General features: G+C 45.4%; 1 protein-coding gene across 1 annotated transcript in view; it reads right to left on the bottom strand.

The window, feature by feature from the left end:
* The window catches only part of Ptprn2 (protein tyrosine phosphatase receptor type N2), a 755793-nt gene that overhangs the window by 396680 nt on the left and 349479 nt on the right, over window positions 1–9634 (bottom strand). The window lies entirely within an intron of this gene.

Below are 9634 nucleotides of genomic sequence, written 5' to 3'. Positions count from 1 at the left end.
ACACACACACACACACACACGCACACACACACACACACACACACACACACACATACACACACGCGCGCGCACACTCCTTTCTGTGCGGGATGCCCTCTGATGCAAGCTCTGCTTAGGGGCCTGCTGTGCTCTCTCATGGCTTACACTGGGACTTCTGCTCCAGGGACCAGGTGATTCTTCAGGCGTGATGAATCACCTGATTTTCCAGCAATCAGACAGACAATACGGTGCAAATGGAATTGTTAGGAAGTGTAATGGGCCTGTGATGCTGCCACAGGCTCATCTCAGCCTTCAATAAAAATATAATAAAGAGGTTGGGGGTGGGGAGAAGAGGAGACAGAGGAGAGTGAGCAGGGAGCAGAGGCCGAAAATTTGATTGCTGGGTGGCATCAAGCCCACAAAGGAAGCAGCCACGTTACAGACTCATTTCTAAAGTGAATTATAATGCCAGGGGAAGGGCATTTAAACACCACAGGCCAGTCACACACATGCCATGTGAGCAGGCTTCAGTGGTAGGTAGAGATGTGTGCAGTAAAGGTTGCCATCTCAGGAGGATGCTGGGGCTGCAGGCTCCCCAGCAGGCTACCATAGGGAGAACAGCTTGATTGTGAAGCAGGAAGCAAGAACCCAGTGGGCTTGGAAGTTCTTGGAACCAACAACCATGGGCTCCAGAATTCTGACTCACAGATCACAGCTGCCTGTGAAATTGTCTTAGTACCACTTCAGTGAAATCTTAATTCATATTGGAAGAGCAGAAAAAAGGTTTTTGGCCAGAGGAGCCCCTCCTGCATTTTCACCCAGCAGACACAGAAGGGGTGGGATGACAATCTCTGTTCCCTGGGACTCACCTTCTTATGCAGACATACATAGCAGAGACAGCCAGAAAGCAAGTCATATCACTACATGTGTGATAGTGTCATCCCCACATACAATCGACTATCTGGAAACAGTCCTGTGCATTTAATTTGTTAAGAGGAGTCACTGGTGTCTATTTAGGAAGGGAGAAATGACAGAGACCGGGGAACAATATGAAGACTTAGAAAGCTACTATAGTCAAGGTGCATCTAAGAGTACCAGCAGCTGAATATCCACCTGGGGACCAATCCTCCCTTAGCCTAGGAGGAAAGAGAACCTGTCTCTGATGCTTCTTCACCTAAGACTTTCAGGTTCCAGCACCATGAGAGGACGAATGCCTGTCATTCATCCTGTGATATTTTGTTGTGGAGGAAGATCCAGGGAGATATGGAAATGGATTGAGGAGAGACAGAGGAACTATTTTGGAAGGAGTTAGATAAAACCTTTTTCCAAAGGCCACAGCGCAGCCACATGGCATTGGATAGTAAGAAAGGCAGGGTCAGAGGTCAGTTGACAAGAAAGGTAGTCGGAGTATTAGGGGCCAATCATGAGCCTGCCAGGATGAGCACAAGTGAGATAGGTATCATGTGGACTTCTTTAAGGAGAGAGTGAAGCCTGAGATGCAGGGGCCATACAAGTAATGATGACAGCCAAAAGGTGAGATATGGGGTTTGCAGGATTTCAAGGTTATCCTGAGTAATCCGATGGTTAACCAAAAACATGGAAGTGGAGAAGCCACGGGAATGTCAAGCCATGAGCTGGGTAGATAGTACCTATGAATCTGGGGACTGGTAACCAAGTAGTCACTTAAGTCAGCTGAGGGAGGGTTGTTGAAGCTGCAGAGCTCAGGTTCTAGAGGCTCAAGAGTCCAAACAGGGCAGGAACTTGGGGGCAGGACTTGATTCAAAGGTCATGGAGGAATAGTGCTTACTGATGTACTCAGGTCTCAACTGAGGTTCCTGCTTCCCAGATGAGCATAGTTTGTGTCAATTTGACATAAAAACAGCCACCACAATTGACCCCTTGTCAACTTGACACACAGACACATCAAAGTGACGCTCAGTCTCAAGAGCTCACACTAATGTCAGCATCACAAAATAAAACTTTCCAACTTTTAAAAGTCCCATTGTTTTAAAAAGAAATTCAAACACTTCAAAAAAACCAAAGTCTCTCTAAAGTCACATTTCTCTAAAATATCCAAAGTCTCCTTAAAAGTTCAAAGTCTTTCAACTCTAGACTCCTATAAGGTCAAAATAAGCTCGATTCTTTCCTTCTTACTCCAGGAGGTAAGAATCAATGCACAGTTACCCAGATCCAAGCAAACCCAAAGTCGAACAGTGAAATCTCACTGTCAGAATTACAGAACCCATGATCTTCTATGCTACTAAGGGCTTGCCACAGTACATGCAGCTTGTCTCCTAAGCTCAAGCTCGCTTCACTACACAGCTGTCCTTGGTGGTTAGCACATGCTGCGGATGCCTAGAATCTCTGCATCCGAGCTACACATTCACTAATAGCCTTTCAGGGGCTCTCTTCAGGAATTCTGATTCTTGTCACATGTCAAGCCTCAACTTCCCTCCAAGACCACTTCAATACTGGGCCTTCAACTAAAACTGAAGCTATACTTTGCCAGTGGCCTCTCTCAGCCTCTCTTTAGTGGCTCATGCTACACAAGTGTCAAGCCCCACTGCTCTCCTTGGACACTTCATGCCTTCAAAACAAGTGCCACTTGGATGACTCTCAGCATGAGGTATAACCTTGGCTCCCTGTAGACCAGTTTCTATGTGCTGACTCTGAGGAACTGCACCCCCCCCCAAAGTCTTCATCTCGGTGATAGATACTGGTCCCTTCTTTTTCTGTTTGACTTTTTATTTATCTACTTTTTAAATTCACTTTGCATCATGACTGCAGCCTCCCTCTCCTCACATACCCCATTACCCCCTCCACTTTTCAAGGAAGGAGAAGCCTGTCGTGGCTACCACTCCACCCTGGCACACTGAATCACTGCAGAACTAAACATACCCTCACCCACTGAGGTCAAACAAGGAAGCCCAGCTAGGGGATCTAACAACAGGCAACAGAGTCACAGACAGCCCCTGCTCCAGTTGTTAGGGGACCACATAAAGATCAAGCTGCACATCTGTTACAAATTTGTAGGGTGCCTAGGTCCAGCCCACGCATGCTTTTTCTTGGTGGTTTAATCTCTGTGAGCTCCCATTTGGGCCCAGGTTAGTTGACTTTGCAGTTTTGTTTGTTTGTTTGGTTGGTTGGTTAGGTTTTTTTCATTCCTTGACACCTCTAGCTCCCTCAAGCCTTTCCCCACACTCTTCTACAGGTCTCCCTGAGATCAACCTAGTGTTTGTCTATGCGTTTCTGCATCTGTTTCCATCAGCCGATAGATAAAGTCTCTCAGAAGACAGTTGTGCTGGGCTCCTTCCTGACTGCAAGAACACAGATCATTAATCGTGTCAGGGTTAGCTCTCTCCCAACACGTGGGTCTCAAGTTTGGCCAGTTATTGGTTGGCCATTCCCTCAATCTTTGATCATCTTTGTCCCTACATATCTCATAGGCAGAACAGATTTAGGGTTGAAGGTTTTGTGGATGTGTTGGTGTCCTGTTCCCTCCACTGGAGAGAAGCACTTAAAGTAATGTTCGGTGTCCTTAGTCATCAGGAAAATTCAAATCAAAATGACTCTGAGATTTCATCTGACACATGTCAGAATGGCTAAAATAAGACTCAAGTAATAACACATGCTGGCAAGGTTGTGGAGCAAGGGGAACATTCCTCCATTGCTGGTGGGAGTGCAGACTTATACTTTGGAATCAATTTGACAGTTTCTCAGAAACTTGGGACTAGTTCTTTCTCAAGGTCCAACTATACCACTCCTGGGCATATACCCAAAAGATGCTCCACCATACCCCAAGGACACTTGCTCAACTATGTTCATAGCCGCTTTACTTGTAATAGCCAGAAACCAGAAACAACCTAGATGTGCCTCAACTAAAAAGTAGAGGAAGAAAATGTGGTATATTCATAAAAGGGAATTCTACTTACCTATTGAAAACATGATCATCATGAAATATGCAGGCAAATGGATGGAACTAGAAAAGATCATCCTGAGTGAGGTAACCCAGACCCAGAAAGACATGTATGGTATGTACTCATAAGTGGATATTGGTCATAAACTACAGGATAACCATGTTACAATCCACAGTCCCAAAGAAGCTAAACAACAGGGAGAGTCCAAGGGAAGATGAGTGAATCTCACTCAGAAGGGGATATAAAATAGACATTGGAGGTGGATGGAGGAAGGGAACTGGGTGGAAGAGGGGGTAAGGAGGGGAACAGGACTGGGGATCAGGTGTGGGGAAAGGGGTCAGGAGAGGGCTGGGAGAGAGAATGGAAATTGGGGATGGAGCATCTATGAGAGACCTGGGATGGGAGAGACTTCCTTGGATCCTCTGGAGGAGAGCAGACACTGACACTTGCTGTTAGCTGGGCTTACAGATGGAAAACCCCTGAGTACTACCCCCAACACACACACACAGACACACACACAGACACACACACAGACACACACAGACACACACACACACACACTAAGCAGCAAGGGTTTCAGAGATAAACATGAGGTCTAACTCTAATGTGTTTTTGGTCTGAACAGGAGCAACATGCTTTAAATTCTTTTAATGCTACTGTTCAACCATTCTAAGAGAAACTGCTTCCTGGTATCTACTGAATGAGCAAAACAGGAAGAATCCAGAGTGTTTATGACCATGATTCCACTTCCCAGTGGCAGTAAACACACAGAAAGTTCATGGACTTTCACACAAACACAGCTTGAAGACTCCCACCCAAGTCAGCATGGACATCCATGCAAACACGGCACATAAACTCCATCACCTGTAACACATAATATGGGATATCATGGAAATCCCATAAGTATACTCCAATTTAGCATTGAATGTAAAGTCACTCACAAATGAAACATGTGGGCTCACATATAAATATAGCTCACACACTCCAACACAGCACCACAACAACCCAATAAGAATCTGGATGAACAGTAAGCACAAATGAGAATGGCATGTGACCAAAGGGGCCACAGTGGGACACTGTTAGAATAGAGAACAGCAGGCCGGGAAGATGGCTTGACAGGAGGAGCGCTTGCTGCTCTTGCAGAGGTCCAGAGTTCAGTTCCCAAACCAATTTTGTGGCTTATAACCACCTTAATTCCAGTTCCAGGGAATCCCATGCTCTCTTTTGACCCTTAGGGGCACCAAGTATGCACACCATGATACATGTGGTCAAAACACATTCATAAACCTTTCTTAAAAACAGAGAATGGCAAAGGTAACTTTTGGATCAGAAAAGTTCAGAGCAGCAGGGGCTTCTGGCTCTCTCTGTGCTGCCGCTGTGCTCAGCTGCCACCACATCACCTCACAGCATGTGTCACCAACTCGGTTAGTTGCTAATTTTATTTTATTTTGAGATGAATTTTTGCTATGCTGTCCACTCTGTCTATGACCCTAGCCTCAAGCAGCCCCCTTCCTCAGCCTCCTGAAGAGCTGGGACTATGAGTAAGTGTCACCATGCCCAGATGCTCAGTCGTGTTTTGTTTTGTTTTGTTTATTTTATTTTATTTTATTTTATTTGTGAGACAGGGTCCACTATGTCTAACCTGGCTAACATAAAACTCTCTGGACAGGCGAGATAGTCCTCAAATTAAGAGAAACTGTCTCTGCCTCTTAAGTGGTTGGATAAAAGGCATGGCCCACACTTAGTCTAACCTGTTTTAAAGAAGTGGAAATGAAGGCTAAAGAAATTAAATTCCTTAAAAGATGATCACATCAGTAAACTGACCCAAAAGAGAGAAGCCATACAATAGAAGCTGCAGGAAGCCAGCATTACAGGTGGATATCAGAAGACCAGGGCTGATCATGGGCCGCTCGCTGCCGTCTGGGTGTACCTTGACTCTACAAAGGGGAAGGCTCAGCACTTGCCGTCTCTTACATGCCATTGTCTCCTACTCGCACTCCGGGTAAAGTCTCTAGAGGACATCACATCTGCCATCAAGGACAGCCCTTTACACATCTGACCATAGACATCCCATTACTTGAAAATGCACCAAAACTTAGGAACCCAAAGGGTGGCTATTTTCCTCACCACGTTGACAAAATACCCAACAAAAGCAATGCAAGCAAGGAGGAGTCCACTCAGACCCATACTTGGAAAACGTAGGCCCTCTCGGTAGCAGCTAGTCACGTTACCCCACAGTCGAGAAGCAGGGGAAGCCAAACATCAATGATGCTCAGCTTGTTTTCTCCATTTGACTCATGCCAGGAATCCAGCATATGGTTGTCTCAAAATGCATTTGAATCCTGGGTTCCACTTCACATAGCTCTGATTTACATACACATGTGCATACATCACACACAGACGCAAAGGCATGTCATACACATGCATACCCATGAACACATGAGAACACACAACAATGCATGTGTCTAACACACACTAAAGCTTATGTGACATTCTCTGTGTCTACTAAAACTACATTTTGTTAATATGCACAGTCCCCTTTCTACAGGCTGACTGCATGGAAAGGCCTTCTCATCAACATCTCTGGAGACTCCTGTGAGGGAGCTGAACCCTCTCCTGCTTTTCTCTACGTCAGTGTGCTCTTATTCTCCTGTGGGAACAGTGCAGGTGGCCCTGCCTTTCCTTCTGACCTCACTCTCAGTGCTGGTTAATGACATCTCAGTATGAAACACCAAGTGTGTGCCAGTAACAGCAGCTGAGGTGAGTGTGGGGACAAGGAGGTGCCATGAGCTTGAACTGTGGCAGTAAGTCCAAAGCACTCCTGTAAGAGGAGCAGCAACTTTAGAGCTGTGCACAGACATTGTAAGGGGAAGAAAGGATACTGAACTCTTGTGGGGTTGGTTCAGAGAAGCAGGGCTCACGTGGCTGCCAGAGACTGTGGGAAGCTTAACTGTTCTGTGCCTTGTAGGGTTTTGTGTTACTGTTCAGACAAGTGGCTGAGTCTTTTTGTCTTTGAACATTTGGACTGAAAGCTCTGACCATCTGATCCTTTGAATCTGCATCCCTGCCCATTCACAGGGCATGACCTCAGTGCTTCAAATACAGAGTTTGTCCAAACTCTGTTCCAGGTAAGTGAGAATGAGTCTTTTTGGAAGAAATAATACCTCAGTGTAGCCACCGTGAGACCGTCCTCCTCCGGGTACCATGCATGCTCTCAGTTACTTATCTCTTCAAACCAGGTATGAAGGAAAGCTTCATGGGGGTACTGCTTGATAGGGGCTGCCTACAGCTCACTGACAAAGCAGCCAGTAAGAAGAGAGCTACCTCAAGGCAGAGATGAAGTGAGAGCCTGTAATAGCCAGAAGTTCTATGGGAAGAGGGGATTTTTTTCACCTTCTCTCCTTCCAGCTCTCCTGTTCTTCTAACCAAAGAAGTATACTGGTCCCACATTCTTTTGCCAGTTGAACGTGGTTATAGGGCAAGGGGGACATCTATGCACATTTGTCAAATTTAGAAGTTGTTTTCTTCTTCCTAGGGAAATAACTCCCTCCCCAGCCCCACTGTTGTTCCCATCAGCTATCCCCTCTTCCAGGCCAACACTATTTGACCCCATACCATCCTGAGGTACTGCAGATATTGCCCCACTTTTAATTCCAATGGAACAACTTTGTAAAAGTGATAAAAAACAAACAAACAAACAAACAAACAAACAGACGGCAAAGGATTGCTCTGTCCACCAGAGCCGACCAGTCTGAGCCTTTTTCTACTGTGGCAGTGATGAGGTAAGGAGTCAGAATTCACTTCCTTCATCAAACAGAACACCCAGATTTACAAATGCCCCTGCTTTTAAAAGAACACTATACAAATGAGATTTCACAGATGATCTGAGAGTTTGCTGAAACCCTGCTCCAGAGAACACCAACTTACTAGTTAATCTGACACAAGGGCAAGATCACAGTAGTGGTAATGAGGCACACACAGTTTCCAGGGCCAGTTCTGGAAACAGCAGAGACACCCAGCAGGATTGCAGGGCCCTTGCCATCACCAGAACCCACCAAAGACAAGGCAAGACAGAGAGTCATCCAGGGCATGATGGTCTTTCTGTGGCTACTGCGTATAGTGGGCAACTGTTCTGACTAGCTTCAAAGGCATGGCCAAGTGGGTACAAGGAAGGTTCCAACACAAATCTCAGCATAGTAATACTACATTTCCTCCTGTACAAAGGCCTCTAGCAGAGTAAATGACCTGTTCTGACAAGTTCCTGCTTGTCAGAGGTGCCAAGACTTCATGGAGACTAAGTCCCTTTATAGCCCTACTCTTCATTTTGAGGACAGCTATGATGTTGCCATCAGTAGAAAATGTCATCCAAAAATCAAAGAGACCACTGAAGGGACCGTGTCTTTCTTTTTTTTTGGGGGGGGGGGTCAAAGAGGGTCACCACTGGTTTCCATATGTAGCCTAAAATGACGTTTTCATGAAGGTGCCTGTCTGTCACCTACAGTGCAACTGAGGCCAGGGCCCAGGGTAGAGTGGTGGCTGCAGGGCCTTTCAGCCTCACACATGAGACATACTACCTGTGTCAGACTGTACAATACTTAAGATACTGATGGCCTGAAGAAAGGGGAGATCCCAAGTGATGATGCGTGCACACACATACACACAGTGCATAATATACAGGGTAGAACACATGCAAAGCATGAGGCCCCACATTATACACACAGACCATATGGCTCACAACATATCACACATATATCACTACATGTGATATCCTACTTAATATGTGCAAATCACACAACATATTATGCATACACAGAACACAAGGCATACACAATCTAGCATAAAATACATACATATGTACATACATATATAGCACCCAAGAAAGCACATAACATATAAACCCTACACACACACACACACACACACACACACACACACACACACACACACCAATATATGGATATACATGCAGGGCAGTGGTTCCCAGGGAAGTGGACACCTATATATGGTATGTTTGAGTTTATGAGCTAAAAGTTGTTGAATAGTTTGCATGTTGAGTAACCTATAGGAGTTCCCAACATGTAGAGATGTGTCCTACATCCCCTTCAGGATATGTTCTTAGCACCTTATGTGTTCTCTGTAAGGGAAGAGATGGATGCTCTAGCATTCGTCAGGGAGTGAAAGACAGACAAGCCAGCACGGTTTATGTCTGAGCAAGGGTGGAGAATTCTGCTCTGTGGAAAGGAAGAGGCGGAGAAATGCAAGGAATATGGAGCAGGGCGAGTCTGAAGTGTCAGCTGCCATGACTCATTCATAATCGTAAGAGGGAGGCTTGGCAATGGCTGAAAATAGTCTTCATTCTTAATTTGGTTTTCGTTGAGCTTAAAATAAACCTTTTTCTGCCAACTAGCAATTGATTCTCACTAATAAAAGTTGATGTTTTCAGTAACAATACGTGAACAGCAAAAACCACACAGAGGGATGCTTTGCCACACCACAGGGGAATTAGTGTCTACTTCAAGTTTTACCCCAGGGCATTCGGCAGTAAGAGTGACAGGTTTCATGGTGAAGAAAGAACACCTGAGCTTTCATTTGCACGCACGGGCACACATGTGTACACATACCTATACCCAGACATGCATGTTCAGATTTGTGTCTATATATCTACATGCATGTGTTCTCATACACATGTGTGTGCACACTTACACAGTCATATGCCTTTTTCCCTTTGAATCATTGCT

Source organism: Mus pahari, chromosome 7 (genome assembly GCF_900095145.1).
Source record: "Mus pahari chromosome 7, PAHARI_EIJ_v1.1, whole genome shotgun sequence".
Taxonomy (NCBI): Eukaryota; Metazoa; Chordata; class Mammalia; order Rodentia; family Muridae; genus Mus; species Mus pahari.
This window is presented reverse-complemented; position numbering and strand designations above follow the sequence as displayed.